General features: G+C 52.5%; 1 long non-coding RNA gene across 3 annotated transcripts in view; it reads right to left on the bottom strand.

Moving 5' to 3' along the window:
• Window positions 1-313: 313 nt before the first annotated feature.
• LOC125946415 (uncharacterized) overlaps window positions 314-16,995 on the bottom strand; it is a 69,807-nt gene continuing 53,125 nt past the window's right edge. For all 3 annotated transcript variants that reach the window (XR_007467570.1, XR_007467568.1, XR_007467569.1), the window contains one exon: window positions 314-6,508. This is a non-coding gene — a long non-coding RNA (uncharacterized LOC125946415). The remainder of the gene's footprint in view (window positions 6,509-16,995) is intronic.

Raw genomic sequence — 16,995 nt, 5'->3', positions numbered from 1 at the left:
GTAAACGCGAGTGCAGCGGTGGCGCAGCTCGCAGTCTATCGACTTTCTCTTTCTCTCCTCATTCCACTCCCTCTTCGCAGAGCTCATTGCGCAGTCGCGGTAACGGTATCGGCTTCGCTGAAGAGAATCGCCACGCACGCCACGAGCATTCTGCGAAATGCTCCCCTCGCTAAACACTTTCTCTCCCCCACCCTCGCTCATTTAACGAATTCTCTCTGCTCCGTCCTCTGCTACACATTGCAAAGGAGCGTGACGTCAGACGTGAAGCCGGCGGCGGACGCACTTCAGCATTGAAAAAAAAAAAAAAAAAAACGACAGTGAAATGTTCGCGCTAAACTGACGGCTCCTCCTCCAGCATGCGATACCCTATACACGACCGCATAAGTTTAAAAGAAATAGTTGCTGATAACGTGTCCTTGCCAAATGTGAGAACTTTATAGCGTTTAGTTCATGGTGGCGATCAACGCAGTGAATCCCTGAATTAAATTTTCGATGGCGCAGATGAGACAAAATAAAAAATGCTGTGCTCTGAAAACTGTGCTCGGAAACGGCGGTAGCAGTGGTTCAAAGCCACCTCTTAACTAATTTGATGTAGAATTACCCAAAGACGTCATGAGACACCTAATGCCTCGAAATTGTCCGTTTGTTACTTTACATAAAACCCTTTTAAAGTTACTCAAGCTAAAGAGTTACAGAGGGAAGGGGGAAATAACACGCGTTAAAGGAAGTTAAACTGTTCACAGAACTGCCTTTGGTTATCCTTCTTTTACTTTAATTCCCTTCTTAATTCATAGAAACCACCAAGTAGAAACATGCCATATGGAAACTTCTGAACGGTATGGGTTGGCAATGTTTGGCTACGGCTGACGTATGCGCCAACATCGGCGGGATTAGAAGTATTAGAAGGATACTGACATTGATATGACTCAACCTATCCTATGGAAACGCGGAATGGTGCCCAGCCACCCTGGAGACGATGCAGCGTAACCATACTCACAACACGAGTTAGGGTTATAAACGGTTGAAGCGAAATCCTAAGGCACTATACTGCGTAAAGGATGTTATCGCGTCTTCTGCGTTCTTCACTTCGAGAGAACTGAACACGCTCGAAGGGCATCCCTCATGAACTTAACCGAGAAAGGGCGCAGCGCCTGCACACACGGCATAGCCTAACACCGACATGTTAATTGAGAGAGGAAAGAGCGCGGAAGATGCGGTTGTCCGTTGCCATGGGAGACGGCGGAGACGTCGAATGCTGTTGCCAAGCAACGACAGCAGCGAGAGCGCCGTTTCTGAGACTCCTTGGCGCGCATTCGGTCTTCGATCGCAGGGAACATGGAGACGCGGTCCTCACTCTCTCCCACTGTACACTTTCTTTGCAACGGGAGTTTCCAAGCGGCTGAGAAAGGTCACCATTAAGGTTCGCCGTCGCCACCATGCGAGCGCGTTCTACCCACCCTCCACGTCTCTTTCCATCCAATGCGCACTCTCTCTTTCCCTCAGCCGCTAGGCTAGCGCTCGAGCTGGCCAGTTATATCGCACGGCTTACGCAGACAGGGTGCATGCCGGAGTGACCATCACCTTAGGCCTGCGATGGCGGTACATCTCTAGCTCTCTAAATTGACAAAGTTCAAATGGATGTGGCGATACCTCAGACAGGAAAGAGGGAGGAAGGTAGAGGGGAGTGGGAGGGGGGGGGGTACGTCTGGGTCACCCGTTATCGATCAGCAGAGCAAGAGGCGCACTCTCTTTTATATGTTTTGCTCCGCTCCACCGTTTCGTCTGGCTCTGCGTCCTTCATTCATCCTTCCACCTCCAGTGCCCGTGCAATTTTGTTGCATCAGCGGGGGGATGCCTTGCGCCGCGTAGAAAAATAAATATCTCCCGAAACATTAGCCCTGCTAGAATGCTTTTGAGTACACTGCGTCCACCGGGTACTTCCGAGCACAAGGAAGGTCACACTGTCACCCGTATATAGGAGAGGAACACGCCTCTCCCAAACGAACTAAAGCCCAGAAGGCCCGACCATCGGGGTCGTGAATAGGTTCGCAGGCGGCAGTCTGTTCAAGCAGGTTCGTTGAAAAATTCCGAGGGGCATTTCCTGGGCAACCAAAGATTTAAATGCCGTAGCAGTCTCATTTCACCCTAGGGCTAAGGCCAAGTCAGTTATGTTCGAAGCGGCGCCACGTCATTCGCACGGCTATTTCATATCTGAACGTTCAATGCAAGGCGAAGCAGAGCGTTTGAGGAGAAAGGAAGGAAACGGGTGAGAAGGGCGTCGCAGCGCGAGATGCGGCTGCTGCCTTCCATCCCATAGCGCGCCGCGCGCGAGTGACGAGCAAAGGGAGCCACGGCATGCGCGCGCAAGACCCGCGCAATGATGCCACGCCCCTCAAACCTGGAGGGCGCGCGCGGCGCAGGCGCGCGCTGGAGGCTCCTGCCGCATCCGCATCCGCATCGAGAGGAGAAACCATCCTCCTCCTCTTCATCCGGCTCCGCCGCATCTTCAGCATCACCTCCCACCCCTATCCAGCGCTTCTCTTCACCTTCATCTCTCGCGCTCCTTTACATGCCTCTTCCTTTCCACTCATCCCGAACCCTCGGCCACTGAACAAGCACACGCGCTACGCACCTTCTCCTCTTACATCGCTTTCCCCTTCTTTGCCCGTCACCATAAGCGTTTTTTATTCACGCACTTACGCACACACATACATAAACACAGACAGACTCTCTCTCTCTCTCTCTCCCTATTTCTTGTGCACCAGGGTTGGGGACCGCGATTCTGCGGAGGAGCTGCCGTCACCACCGCCATGGTGGCCCTTGACTTTTGACATTTGCGAAGTAGCGCGGTACCGGCCGTCTGCCTTCACCGCACTGCACTCTCCTCCCGTCTCGGCGAGGTCGCTTCGCCACTGCGCGGGCTGGCGCTGCGGACGAGCCGAACCACGGACCTTAATGTCTCTTCTCGCGTGTCCATTTCTAGCGAAGCAAGCTACCTTTATCGATTCAAGGAGAAACACCGTTTACCCGAGGATTGCTAAAACACTGATGACTGTGCGGGGGACTACAATATGGCAGCTCAACAACCTCCTGCCTCTTTGACATTTTTGTTTCACGAAAAAGCTGCACGTTTGCGCGTGTAGCAGTCAGATCGTACCCACAAAATGAAGGGCTAGTGAAATTTCGTACGACCAATTCCGGTTGTAGACCGTGGTTCAAAACCAAACAGTGTTTAACGGTAGAATGTATACAGGCGCGACGTACCGCACACAGTTTTTCTCGAGAACAGGTTCATTCACTACAAATGCCGACCTGCCTGCGCTCAGAAACTATCACGACGCCTAGAAATTAATCTACATGGTCTATCTGAAGATAAAGGAACTGTTACGGGGCTGTGAAGCTTGTACACCACACGAGAAGTCATATAGCATAAGTTGTCTAGGTAAGAAATACTCGCGTATCGAACTAAATGGACCCACCATGGCGTGCAATCCTACTGAGCAGCATGGCGACTGAGAAACTAGTAAAACATGGCCTCCCATGCGGCAACCCTCTACTCCTTCTCCCAAGCCGCATTAAGCGAGTTTTTAATGTAACAGCTGCTGTGCTTAGTCAAAAGGACGCAGGAGAAAAGACTTCCCAACTATTTCCGAGTAGAACGTATAAATAACAAGGGAGTAGGCAACGTTAGCGGCCATGACGAACCGGTCTCCCGACGGCGCCCTGACCGCGATCGATCGCGCTAGAGAAGCGAAGGGAACAGCGAGACACAGCGGCAGGCTCGAGCAGTACGACACACAACTCACGGCTCGAAGTGGCCGCTGTCTCGCCTCGTTGAGCTCCGGCGGCGCCGGCGTCGTCCCGTCGCTGCCGGCGAGGGGCTGAAGTGTCAGTCAGGCCAGCCGCGGTCCTCCATTGACTGTCGCTGTGGCCTTCCGCAGCGGGCTCGTCGCTTCCACGATGGCGCCGGACCGTCTCGCTGCTCTCCGACGACAAAGAGGGCCCGTTGTGGTCCATCGGTGAATGGAGGCCCAAGGTTCGAGCCTTCCGCGCGCTACTTCAGGTACCTGACTTTCGAACGCGTAGTCACAAGCACCTGATGCAGCACGTAGAGGCCAGGGGCAGAGACAGGCTCGAGACGACGATGGCGACCGGTAGGGAAGACAAGAGGATGGTCGGAGAAGGAGGAAGCGCGACATTTCTTTCTCACGGATGCAGGCGGGCGATGGGGCGGTAGGCAGGCAGGATAACAGGGGTCAGGGACGAAGGACCGACAGAACTCGGGACGGGATGGGTACGACGACGACGAAGGCCGGGAACGAAGAGGCGCGCCGAGGGTCCAGCGGCAGCGAGCGAACGGGTTGCAGCACCGGGACCGGGCGCCGCCGGCGAACGACCGTCTCGGTCCGCGCGTCCGGTCGCGACTACGCCCGGGCGGCCGCTGCGCCGCGGCAAAGTCTCCGCGCCGATCGATAATTCCGTTGCGGCGGAATGCAGAGGTGGACCCCCGGCGCTTCGCTGAGCGCCCAGCACAGAGCAGTAGTAGAGTCGGCGGCGGAGGGAAGGGAAATACCGGGGGCTGACGCATGCGCCAACCGACCGGCTAGCTCCATCGCACAAGCAGCAGCAGCAGCAGCGCACAGAGCGGCAGCGCACGATCTCGTAGCGTCGCCAAGCGGCGGCGCCGCCGACGGCGCGCCGACGACGAGTGCACGCACCTTGGCGGCGATTGCCGTCGCCGCCGCCGCAGACGCAAAAAGAGGAGGAGGCAGCAGAGGAAGGAGGTGAGGCTGGTCCGCCGCCGCGTTTGCGCAGGCGCGCCAGACGGCTTCATCATTGTGCTCGCCGCCGAACGCAGCCAAAAAAGAAAGGGTGAAACGAGACAAAAGAGAAGGAAAAACGCCTGTGAAGGCGCCGCTCCGAGCGGGAAGGGCGAGGGAGACAATAAAAACGAAACGCGCCCGGCGAACCGCGCCGCCTCATGGAAAGCAGCGCGCTGGAGCGGCTGGAGCGCTTCGCAACAAAACGCGCGGGAGTTGCCCAGGGCGGCCGACCGCCACCAGGGGCCTTGGCCGCCGCCGAGACCTTCCCCCGACCGCCATTTTGGCTATGAATGTCCTTCGAAGGAGTGCGGTCGGTGCGCGGGGGCGCTGTCGAGTCCTGAACGATGTCCAATGTCTGTTCAATATCTGAGGTTCTAATACTGTTCTTTCGGCACCTCCCGACACACTATTCAGGAGACAGCTTTTTTTTTTTTTTTTCTGTCGCAGTCAGACCCCTGGTCTGAGAAACCGTCGCAGTAAAGCCTATTGGTGCACGGGAAGTGTACCTCTAAACCACGAGAAACACAACCATGCTCATCGAGGCCGTCACTTCTCTTCGAGGTAGGCGGTCGCGTCACGACGAGAACGTGGGATCAACCTCGATTGATTAAACACACCGCCAACCCTTCTGTTCCCCCTCCAGCTATCGGAACTGGGGGCACGCTTCGGCGTGGCTGAAGCTTAAGGCCGCAAGCTTTTCGCGATTCCCACAGGGGATGCAACAAGTTGCGGCGCTCACCGAGGAGAAGGCCACCTTTCTTACTCTGTGCGCCTCTCTCCTTATACGCCCGTCGAGAGGGCGGCGGGCGCCACTTGTTCTCCAGCTACTCTAACCGTGGGACTCCTCTTCTTGAAGCGAGACAGCGACCTATGTACCTTGGTGCACTACGATGGCAGTACTGTCAGGGACACATTATCCGGCTTGCAGCAACGCTAGCTGTGTTCGGCTTGTTGATTAGGAAGTATGATTAATATTTCAGAGTAAAATATGTACAAGGACACACGCTACAACAGGAAAATGATACAACCGTAGAGAGTGAAAGCAAGCATTATGACCGCTTTCTTAGTCGTTCACTTCCACACACTGAACTCTATCGCCACCAATGGCGGAGTTAATTATTAAGACGAAAACTAGGTGCTCATAGGGCCCGACAGCACTTCATTGTTGCGCGCAACGCATCTACCACATATTAATACCGTCTTCCAGACGTGAACGTTCACTGCTTATAAAGAATGGCTGTTATGATGGCACGTCTATTCTCAGAAAAGTCGGCGTAACAAATTTGGAAATCTTTTACACATATTTGCCGAATTTCGGAGCTGGCCACAATGCATAACGCGCACCTTTCGCCTAGCCTACTGTCATAGCTCCGCAAGATCACGCAAAATAAAGCGCAAACATGCACATCGTTTACACTGCACTTGGATACGAACGTTCTCAACTAGCGTTTCCGTGCGCACATTCTTTTACAAGCCTTAATATTAGTTTCCCTTGTCCGGACAAACTTCACGCTCTGGCGACGGACGCAGGAGAACAGCGCTGGCCTCGCTTCCACACCTCCGGCACTGTTCGGACGCAGAAGGTCTCCTTGCCTTCTCCTGTTTCCGGGACTCACCAGGCCCACGGTACAAGGACGCTGGTCTCCGGGACCAAGACGGGATCTCACTCCGGACGGTGAACCTTCCTGGACAGAGAGAAGAAAGAAAACGGAAACGGGCGGCTCAGGGCGCGAGGCCATCCATCTCTACCCCATCGGCACGAATTCCGGCTATCATTAGCCAGCGCGGCGGCTCGCTCCGCACGATGCCGCGCGGCTGGGAAACCAGTCCGCGTCGCGACGCGCCGAAACCATCCCGCCGCGGCACGCTCCAGACGGTCACGGGCCGCGCAAAGTATGCAAGGATCGCGATCAACCTCTCTCCCTTCCTCGTCCAGCATAAGGGAAAGGATGTTGTCCCGCCACGAGAAAGGATGCGGATGGAAGTCGTCTCCTCAGCCACGTTCCGTGCACTGACAGGCCGGGTGGTTGTGTAGCAGTAGCAGGCGGTATTTGCGATGCATCTTCGGCATAACGGGCCTGCCCTCGTTCTTCGGTTTTCTGTGCCCCCCTCTCTCTCTGTCTCTCTCGCTCTCTTTCTTCTTGTACGAGAATTAATGGATACCGCGACCGCCACGTCAAAGCTCATCTCCCGAGAAAGAGAAGGAGGCGGGACCTGCGAGTGCTGTCAATTTCGCACTCGGCGATCCCGAAGCGAATTTGCGGCTGATTAGAAACCTCCGCGTTAGAGCAGCAGCATGCTAGCATACTGTATACAGCGGTGTTCGGAATTATGAGAGACGTTCAATGTCATATCCATAGTTTGATTCTGTGAGCACGTCGGAAGCCTATTCCTGTGAGCACGTCCGAAGGACTATAGCTATTCACCATCGCTAACGAATAACAGCGCACATTAAGAGCATGACCCATATAAACGACACGCTTATAAGTCGGATGTTTCAGGGGCAAACTGCACGTCAGTCAGATGCTGCGACGACGCCAGCGGTGACAATTATGGCATCATTAAATTACTGGCCACATAAGCACAGGGCCATGACAGCGATTCTCACAGCGCCGCAATTATTCGCACCAACAATACAAGAAGTAAGGACGGAGAAATCCTTTCTTTGAGAGCGACACAGTCAAGCAAAGTCTTGTGTTCAACTAATCCGCCTAACGCCTGCGAAATTCACAATGTCAAAACCTTACGAAATTGTGTATCCTCCACTGCGTTTTCATTGCCTTAACAATATGCTACTGTAATAGACCACCCTTCTCAGAGCGCTGTGTCAAAATTAAATACGCGGCTCAGGCGAGCAGCCGAGCCCCAGAACTACCCTACACAACCTCGTTCTTCGAATACCACGATACGCGGAAAGGACAAACATTTGCCAGAACCTCACTCTTCCATCCGGTTTGCTGGGACAAAGCTGCCCCATTTGAACTCGACAAAAGCCAAGCTTCCCAGCGATCGGCCTGGGATCTTCACCGAATTATTCGGATGTAACACATCTCCACCTCATACTTAGAAATATTCAAGGCAGCGGAGCTACACTGGCAACCACGAACACAAGAACGGGGGTGACAAACGTAGCGACAAGTCAACTGCGCAGCAGGTTGACGACTACAGAGGGAGTGTAAGCAAGAGCAGTCTAAGGGAAGCCTAGAGACCGAAGTATACCGAACGCATTCTGATAACCTCGCCGCCAAACACGCCGCAGGGGCGACGAACGTGCCAGAAACAAAAGCAAGCACAGATCGCCCCGGAGAAAGGAAAACCGCCGCCATAGCCAGTCAATAACCGAACCGAGCGCAGGTGTCACCCACCGGGAAAGCTGTCGCCGCCCGAGCGCACCTCACCACGCTCAGCGCTCCCAGTGCACCGCTGCGACGGAGAGCGAACCGAGGCCGGCCTAACGTCGTCGCCTGGGAAGTGGGCTTCCTGGCGCCATCTGTGCGGCCGGAAGCGAAGCCCGAATCGGCGGCGGGCGCTCGATTCACCGCGGGGAAGTCACGGGGGTGACGTCATGCGGAAGCAGCGGCGCGCCAACTGCTCAAACTGGCGCAAACGCTGGTGGTGCCTGCTTGGCTATAGAGTACAGCTCATCCACGGCGCTTGACCTTTCGGGAAAATCCTCAGTTCGTCGATCGGTACGGGGTTCAGAAACCGTGTAATAACGGAAGGCGCGAAGCTCCCGGGATTGCGGCGCCGGCTGGTGAGGGAACACCCCTGAGCCGCTCCGTTTCCAGTGCCGCTCCACTGCTGACTCACGCGGTCCGCAAACAACGGGGGGCGCGCCGGAGGGTTTTTACTTCTGACAGAACGCAAGGATTTTTCCCGCTGAGCTGGATGTGACACGACCGATCGCGTCCCACTCAAAAAAGAACGATAAACCGGCTTTCTGGACATCCTCCGGAAGTCGGCGAAAGTCATATTTTCACAGCATAGTTCCTGCATACACCACGTGTTAGGCGTAAATATGCAAATTTCAAAGCGAATAAGCACCGAAATTCAAGACCGGTCAACCTTTTCTCAGTTTTTCTCGTGACAGAATCGCGGTAATATGGTATCACAAGTCAGTTTTTCGCCTTTTCTTTCTGTTTTGTAAACCCGCGGAGTTTCTTCGCAGTCAGCCTTCACAGGTCGCCTAGGTAGTTTATACATTTGCTAACCTAATAGAATTGTTTATGTCGATATGTTACAACTGCGCCACAGCGTCGAGGGTATAAAGACGTCAATATTACCACCGTCAGAGAAAGCATCGTAAACATCAAAGTAGAGTCGTCGATCGTCTTTCATTGCTTCACCTTGTCACTTACAAACCTAACAAGTGCGCCTAGGTGAAAGCTACGCATTTACTATTCCAGGTGTTAATAGAGAGTTTTAGATTAGGGGGACGCAAGCGTATACGGGCCCGCTAGCGCTTGGGGCCCCTACGCTTGCGTCCCCCTAATCTAAAACTCTCTAATGCCTTAGCGTCCCCCCAAGAGTACCTCTGCTCAGGCGAAGAGCGCCGAGCCTCTGAAAGAAGGGGAGCAAACGTGTTCATTCTCTCTCTCTCTTCATCATAACATCACCAAGCATATGCGGCAGCACAACTGTGCGGCTGCACGTTTGGCGCCGATCATACGAAAGTCATCCATTATTCCCCTGTCACGTGTCCTCAATGACACACTAAACCTGTACAACACTCGGTTAAGGTTACGAGCGTTTACCACTCCAGAATCGTAACCTACCTTCTGTCTGGTTTGGCCTAACATTGCCTCTACTATAGTATTCATTTCAAGAGTATCCGCGCACAGGCAAGGAGCGCGTCAAGCCTCGGAACAAAAGGAAACAATGGTCTTGAGCTTCCCCCCACCCTCCTCGCTGTCAAGTCCCCGCGGCTGCACAACAGCCGCGGCTGCGGCGTCGCTTGTACGGCGACGCCCATTCATCAGGCACGTGGGCCGACTCAGAACGCTGGCTACATGCGCCGGAGCCAGAACACGGAGGCGCCTGCGACGGCGGTCGACCCAGGACGATGACCTCGCGTTCGCGGCGGCGCCGCCGCCGTTCGCTCGGCTATCCAGCCGTCGACAACGCGTGCGCCGCTCCGGCTGCTGGCAACGGGCCATTCAGACACGCGCGGGGCGCCCGCTTTGCCACCGCAGTCGACAACGTCGTGACGTGACGCACGAGACCCGGCCCGCGGTCCCTGTCCCGCTCTTGCGCCGCCGCCGCCGCCGCCACAACCACCAAACCGCGTGGGTGTCGTCGTCACGAGGGGGGCCCAGACGTAGAGGGCGAGGGGCGCCTTTCGGCTTTCTGGCGTTATTCTCGTATTTTGAGGCCATTATTAGGTGGTTGTCTTCTTTTTGTCAAAAAGGAGAGTCGAAGGACGACGAGCCAGGAGAGCGTCGCGTTTTGCGAACTGGCTCTCACTCTTTTATTGGTTTCATACTTTGTGTGTGTATCTTTTCCCGTTCTTTTATACCTCCCCATCTCACCTGGAGAATTTTGACAAGGTTGTCGTATTGCTAACCTCTCCTGCACGATACCATTAAACTTTCTCTCTAGGGAAACTGCTTTAAAGAACGTGGGGCGATGTACAGACCTAAAGACCGCGTAATATTCGGCACTACGTTCGCTGCTACTTGACACCACAGTCGGTGCGGCATCCAACGATAACTTCCTTTCATAATTTCCAGAATACGGACTCGCGGATTGTGCTGTAAATGTAGGCGTTGCCGGCTGCTCGCACCGTGTGAAACGAATGGAGCAAACACTTTCTGACCCAACGAGTACGCACGCTAATCTTGTTGCAGAGTATGAAACAGTGTGAAACTCGGTCCTGCTCTGTTATAAACTTGCGCTTGCTACCAGATGTAATCGCGGTCGCATTGGCTACGATCCCCATCGCGGAGCTGCCCAGCTAAGGTTCAGCCCATCGACAGAGCTTGGTTGAACGGGCGGGCTCCTAGTCGCTGGGTCGAGAAAAGTGTGCGCGATTCAGCTGTCACACTGCCTGCTCCCGCCAACGTGCTGCTTTATAACACGTGGCAATAGCATGCACGACTCTTTACTCCGAGAAAAACGAAGACTCGGGGCGTTACTTCATGTCCCCTGTGCGACGAAGCTGCCGGTTCAATTCCCGACGCAGACAATCGGCTACACGTGAAGCGCAAGACGGCGTGCAGCGTCGCGTGTATCTCCCTACGAGGTCTACGGCGCTCTTTGGTTCACAACCCCTCTGCTACGAGTCGATGACGGATTTGTCACACCCTGTTACGCTTCGACGTGACGGTGATGCGATAACGTTTACACCAGCTTTAAACTCGCGGTTCAGCAGCCACTAAACACACATGGGGGTGCATTTGCGAAGTATATTTGGGCACAGCGTCGCCGCGTCTAATTTCATGTCACAAGGTGGCCCACACTGTATGTACTGGTACATCCAGACTGCTTGGCATTTGATGCGATCTATACAGCGAAGCGCGCCACCATTACGAACATCTAAGCTGCGATTACAAGGAACGCATCGCTGGGCCCAAAGTAAACGCGCCGATGTTGCGCAGCAAGCAAAAAAAAAAAGTACGTCGGAGATGTGTTCCGTGCGGCTGCTGCAGAGTGAGGGCTCTCAAGCGTGGTCGCACGCAGCCAAGGAGCGCGCATATGCTTTCCCGCTACTATACTGCTACTGCGACTGCCGATCGCCATCTTGCCTCTGCAACGGCGCCCACGACATTTCCCGCCAGCGCTGCCTGGCGCGCCTATACCGAGATGCAGCGCGTGCGCGTCGGCGACGCAGCGCGAAAGGGAGAATAAGAGAAAGGTAGCGGGAATGGGAAGTGAGGACGGAGGGGAGGGAAAAAAGGATCACGAGGAGAAACGGGACCGTCCGTTTCACTCTCTCTCTCTCTGTTTCCCTCCCTCCCCGCACCCGGGGCTCGCCACAATCCCCGCCGAAAAGGTCAACAAGAGGCACCCGCAATCGATACGTGACCGTCTCCAAGAGGGCGCCACGCGCCGGATGGCCTTCTCTCAGCTCACCCCTCCGCCGCATGCTTAGATAGTCGTGCACGCATTACTAGCAGACTGCAATATGGCGCCCAGGGTACTTCATCCACTGGCCAAAATTAGCGGACAGTAAGTTCGAGAAAGTCGATAGCCATCACTATAAAAATACGTCATGTAAATTCCTACTAGGCAGTATATATGTTCTATTATTGTATGTTACATTCCACAGCTTGTGTCCCCATGTCTATAAAATGCAGGGTGTTTCAGCGAACACTAAAAAATTTTGAAGGTTTACTGTGGCAGATAGCCCAATGCTCGAAGAGGCGGACATTACTTGCACAAAAAATTGAAATCCATAATGGACCAATTAGCAAAAAATCACTAAGTTTTTAATTAATTACCTTAGGGCCTATATTGAACTTTACAAATTCTAGCCGTGGAGTTCGCAAGGCGGATCCACTTCGAACGAATTCTCAAGATGACACCAGTTTCGAGATATTAATTCCGGAACTTCGAGGGGGAAATGCATTGGCGTTCCAGTTGCTTTCTCAACAAAACTTCGTTTTATGCATTGAAGCACAAAAGTGCTTCAAGCGCTCTTACGACCAGTTTTAGCGTGAGAACGCTGTAGTAGGTGGTGGCACTGTGTCGCGTTTCCTTGCCGCAAAACATTGTTTCGCCTTCCGGTCCGTGTTCTCGAAACGTACTCTGCTTCCACGGGCAATACACATTTCGATGCATATATTTGCAAACCTATTCGTGACTACTTTCGCTGTTCCTATCGCACTTAGCGGCCGCAGCTTCTGCGGAAACCGTAGCCTGGTTCAGAAATTAATTTTTCCTCTTCTGTGTGCTTGCGTGGCACGCAGCGGCAGCGCGGTCCCGTCCTTATCTTACTCTAGATTGTGCCACCAGTGCAATGTGGGCTTTGACAACCCGCGGAGGCCATTCCTTTGCTTGCGTGGAACGTGATATTGTTACGCAAGGTAACAATACGTTAGGAGAAAGTGGTCGCTTCTCAGACTTTTGCGAATAGTGGCCGCTTCTCAGACTTTTGCGCGACTCTGACCTCATGCATAGACAACAGACGTATAGCGCCCCTAGTATCACGAAGGCCGCCACTGGCTCTAGGCTATCCACAACAGCATCAAGCAGGATCTCGTGCTTGCACCTACTTTTCAGGAAGGGGTAAAATAAAAAAAAAGGAAAAGAAGAAGAGTCGTTTATATATTTTAACCATACGACGAGGTTATCAGCAGGGCCGGCCTCTCCCCATTAAGCTTGTCACGGGCGTCCTGGCTCACAATGTCTATCGGTACCCCCGATTTCCGGCATTTTCGCGAGACAAACTATCGCAAAAGCTCATCAGAACGGTATCGTGCCTATTCCGTATAAAACGCGACTGTATTACTCGCGCGCTGCCTCCCTGCAGACGCGTCACACACGAAGCTGCTCTCCGTAATCGCACTCGATTCGTCGACCACCGCGGTGCCGCACGCATCCCGCAGCGAGCAATTTCGAGGCCCAACGAGAAAGCTCAGCTGCAAAGTCAGTACTTTTTTTCTTTTCTTTTTTCCTTTGCCACCCGCGCCTATACGTAGTGGCAGGGTGCGTGAGCGCAGCTTCATTCATGAACTCTGGCCGGGGGTGTCTGGCTTCCGTCCATTCATTCGCGCAGCGCAAGCGCACGCCAGACGTGCATGAGTACGTGCGTGCGTGGGACGAACGCTGCAGTGAATGACCCTAGTGCCAGTCGGCGCGGAAATTAAGTGCGATACACACACACACACACACACACACGCACGCCGCCAGCTGCGAAATCACGCGCGCGCAGTAACTGTACTGCATTCGACCGACGCTGCGAGCTTTATATAGGTCTGCACGGGGGTGTTATGTGCGGCCGAGCATCGATGCAGAATTCTGTCTACTGCAACGCCGAGTAAAATGTGGCGCCATCTACTGTGTACGCCACGAAGTTTATATATATATATATATATATATATATATATATATATATATATATATATATATATGTACACGAGTGGGGACAACTGTCGATCGGGGACCAACGCAACAATTAAGTCTAGTTTTACGGCATCCATAATTTTCAATTATGGATGTTGTAACTTTAGCGAAGGTCTAGTTAGAGCGGTGTTCAAGAAAGTGTCGACATAATCTAGAATCCACTGTAGATAGACGTCTACATTAAGTATACATAATTAAGAATAACGGAAAAATTGCGATAATTAAAATAAATTACGTAAATGGTGCTTCTATGCACAAAACTTTAGAAATATCGGAGGAACTTCGGCGGTCTTGCTCTAATAAGACAACGTATACACTTATCGTCAGTTACCCCAGAGTCATAGTTGATAATGCAATTATATAACTAAAATGTTAGGTTGTTTACTTCGTAAGCAATTACCTGACATATAAGATAACATGAATGACGTCAAGAGGGAATCATTTGAGGCCAGTAGGCATAATTTGCGCGGTGGCCGGGTTCAACACAAGACCTCCATGCATAAGCGTACATATACGAATGTCGCAGTTCGGCAAGCACTGCGGCAGAGTGCAGATTCCGTATCCTATTCTGTGCTGTTAAAATGTACTGCTAGCACAAAATTTCGGCCATATATATCTATAGTCTGTAGAGTTAAGACGAATGGCGGATTTCGGCTTATCATCTGCTGCCCTTCCGCTGCTCCAGCAACGCCCAGTCATTGCCTAAAATTATCAACCTGACGTGCACACGTACCAATTCCCGCACATTACCGTCATGCCGAGACGTAAGACGGAGCCGCAGCACTGTCATCGACACCTATAGGTTGCCACCGACCAATCGGGGCAATAAGTAATCCTTGAAACGCGCCATTCGAAAAGAGGCATTCAATACCTTGGGGTCGCTTCGTCGTGCGGCGCCTCGCCAGGTAAACTGCGGGTTATGCAGATTGACGACTTCCTCTTACGTATTATGTCCCGTACGGCGTAGCCACAATAGCGCTCCATTATGTATTGTATGAACGTTACGCTCTGCATGATGCAGTAGCTGCTGACGTAACTCAAGAGAGGCGATGACGTCATACTAGCGCGGTGATGTTAGCGATCGCGTACATGTGAGCGGAGGACAGCTGCGCATTTCTTAAAAATTTATTTTCTTGTTTAAAACTTAATTTTCTTGCCCTGTCCCACAAGAAGTGCCTCGCTCGTTTGCTGACCGGCCCGTCAACTTTGCTGCAGTTACCCCCTAGCAACAGTAGGTAGTTTTTCAATCTTAGGAAGACTGGCAACCCGGGAACGTATCCTAAGTGTCCGACTTATGCGTAGTAGGGCTGACATTCCTCATCTTCTATGGCTGTGTCCTGGTGCTCTGGATATTCGGCAAAATATGCTCAGGGATCCCAAACACAAGCCTAATGTTTCAGAGAGCTATACCCGTTGGATAATGGACAACAAAAGTGCAAACTCATTGTTGCAGTATCTGCATCACACAAAGCTGCACATGCAGCGCATATTTTGCTGTTTTTTCGCTAATTTTTTAAAATAAATTTGCTCGCGGCATGTTTTAAACAAGAAACTAAAGTATAATTAGCAGTTGTTCCTACCACTTAGGCAGCCATATTGGCCGAGAGGTTTATCTAATAAAAAGACAGAAATCGATTACCTTTGTCCTGGCAACTACCAGACCCTAGACATAATATATGTCGCTGTAAATCATTACGTCACAGAAAAGAGCAACAGAATTGTTTTTACTAGCTTGGTAAGCTAGAAACTGGTGCTAAAGTACTAGAGTTAATGGATAAGCGAAACGCTTCGAATGGAACAATAATTAGAAAATTGGAAATTAGAAAAGAGAGTGAAAAATTGAACAAAAGACAAAAATATTCTGCGTTGACACTGTGCACAAGTGCGCAGAAGCTACTACGGGATTATCATCGACGTCATGACATTGCGTCATCGCTACTACTGCCTCAAACAATGCGTCATGCTCATGCGAAACAATAGCGCCCAACTGAACGCACTTCGCACTACGTAAGCGAGAGCTGCACAAAGCGCGGCCTATTTAAGTCGACGTCTATATGAACGGGACTTCGGGTAATAATAACAGCCGTACTTTGGCATGGAATCCACTGGAACGGAGAGCGGCTGTATGGTTTGCATAAATGCTTGGTTATTTATGCTCGCTCGCGAAATCTATTGTGCAGTTTACGTGTGTTTTAGTAAGCGAAAACGAAAATGATTTGTCGTCACCCAAAGAGCAGAAATTGCTACTTCATCATCATCGGCTATACAAGACACCGCTGGCATGAATTAGCCCAGGTCGTAAATTCTAGCTCAACGTATGCAACTTCATTTACTAATTATCGGCGTCTTATATTGCAAAAGACCAGCTAGATATCAGTAGCGCCCAAAAAAAGTTAGCAAACCTGCTTAGTCAATAACTTCTAAGCGCACGAGTTCGTTAAAGCTCCCTTTCTCCCTCGTCTATAGACGAGAAGCGTCGTGCAACAGCATAAAATGTATTCGGTGTCACACGGAAACTTTAGATCGCGATCATTAGGATCAAAATTTTCCATCGCGATTGACTCCCTTCCGCCAGCTTGGGCACCAAAGGAGCCAATCGCGATTGACAGTGCTCGTGCGAAGCCGGTGTAACGCAGTTTGGGAAATCAAAAGCATCGCACGAGGCGTTGCCACGACCGCTGTGACTCACGGCATACTCGTGACAGCATTCGCTCTATATGTCAAGTGCAGGCACCCTTCACGACTCCTTCCGAGCGACGCTGAGGTGACGGCGTGCGCTTCTTTACGGGCCCTCTCGTACTACTACGCATGCCCGACGTTCAGGCGAGCGGTGACGACAGCGCGCAGGCAGGCGAGCCTTGCGTGAGCGCGCGTTATCCTCCGCGTGCAGCTGATATCCGCGACGCGTTATCGTCACTTGGATGCAGCAGCGGTTCGCACTCGACGCCGCGGACGAGGGGAGTCCCCGCTCCGGCCAGCTGGCTTCGGGGGACCCTCTGGCTGATTGAGATAAGATCTTGCTGTACGGTCAGCTGATGATGATACTCTCCGCCCGAGTCCGCGCTATGCGACGTATACTGCATACTGCGTGTCCGCTTGGACGCCGTGC

This window comes from Dermacentor silvarum, chromosome 6 (assembly GCF_013339745.2).
Source record: "Dermacentor silvarum isolate Dsil-2018 chromosome 6, BIME_Dsil_1.4, whole genome shotgun sequence".
Lineage (NCBI taxonomy): Eukaryota > Metazoa > Arthropoda > Arachnida > Ixodida > Ixodidae > Dermacentor > Dermacentor silvarum.
This window is presented reverse-complemented; position numbering and strand designations above follow the sequence as displayed.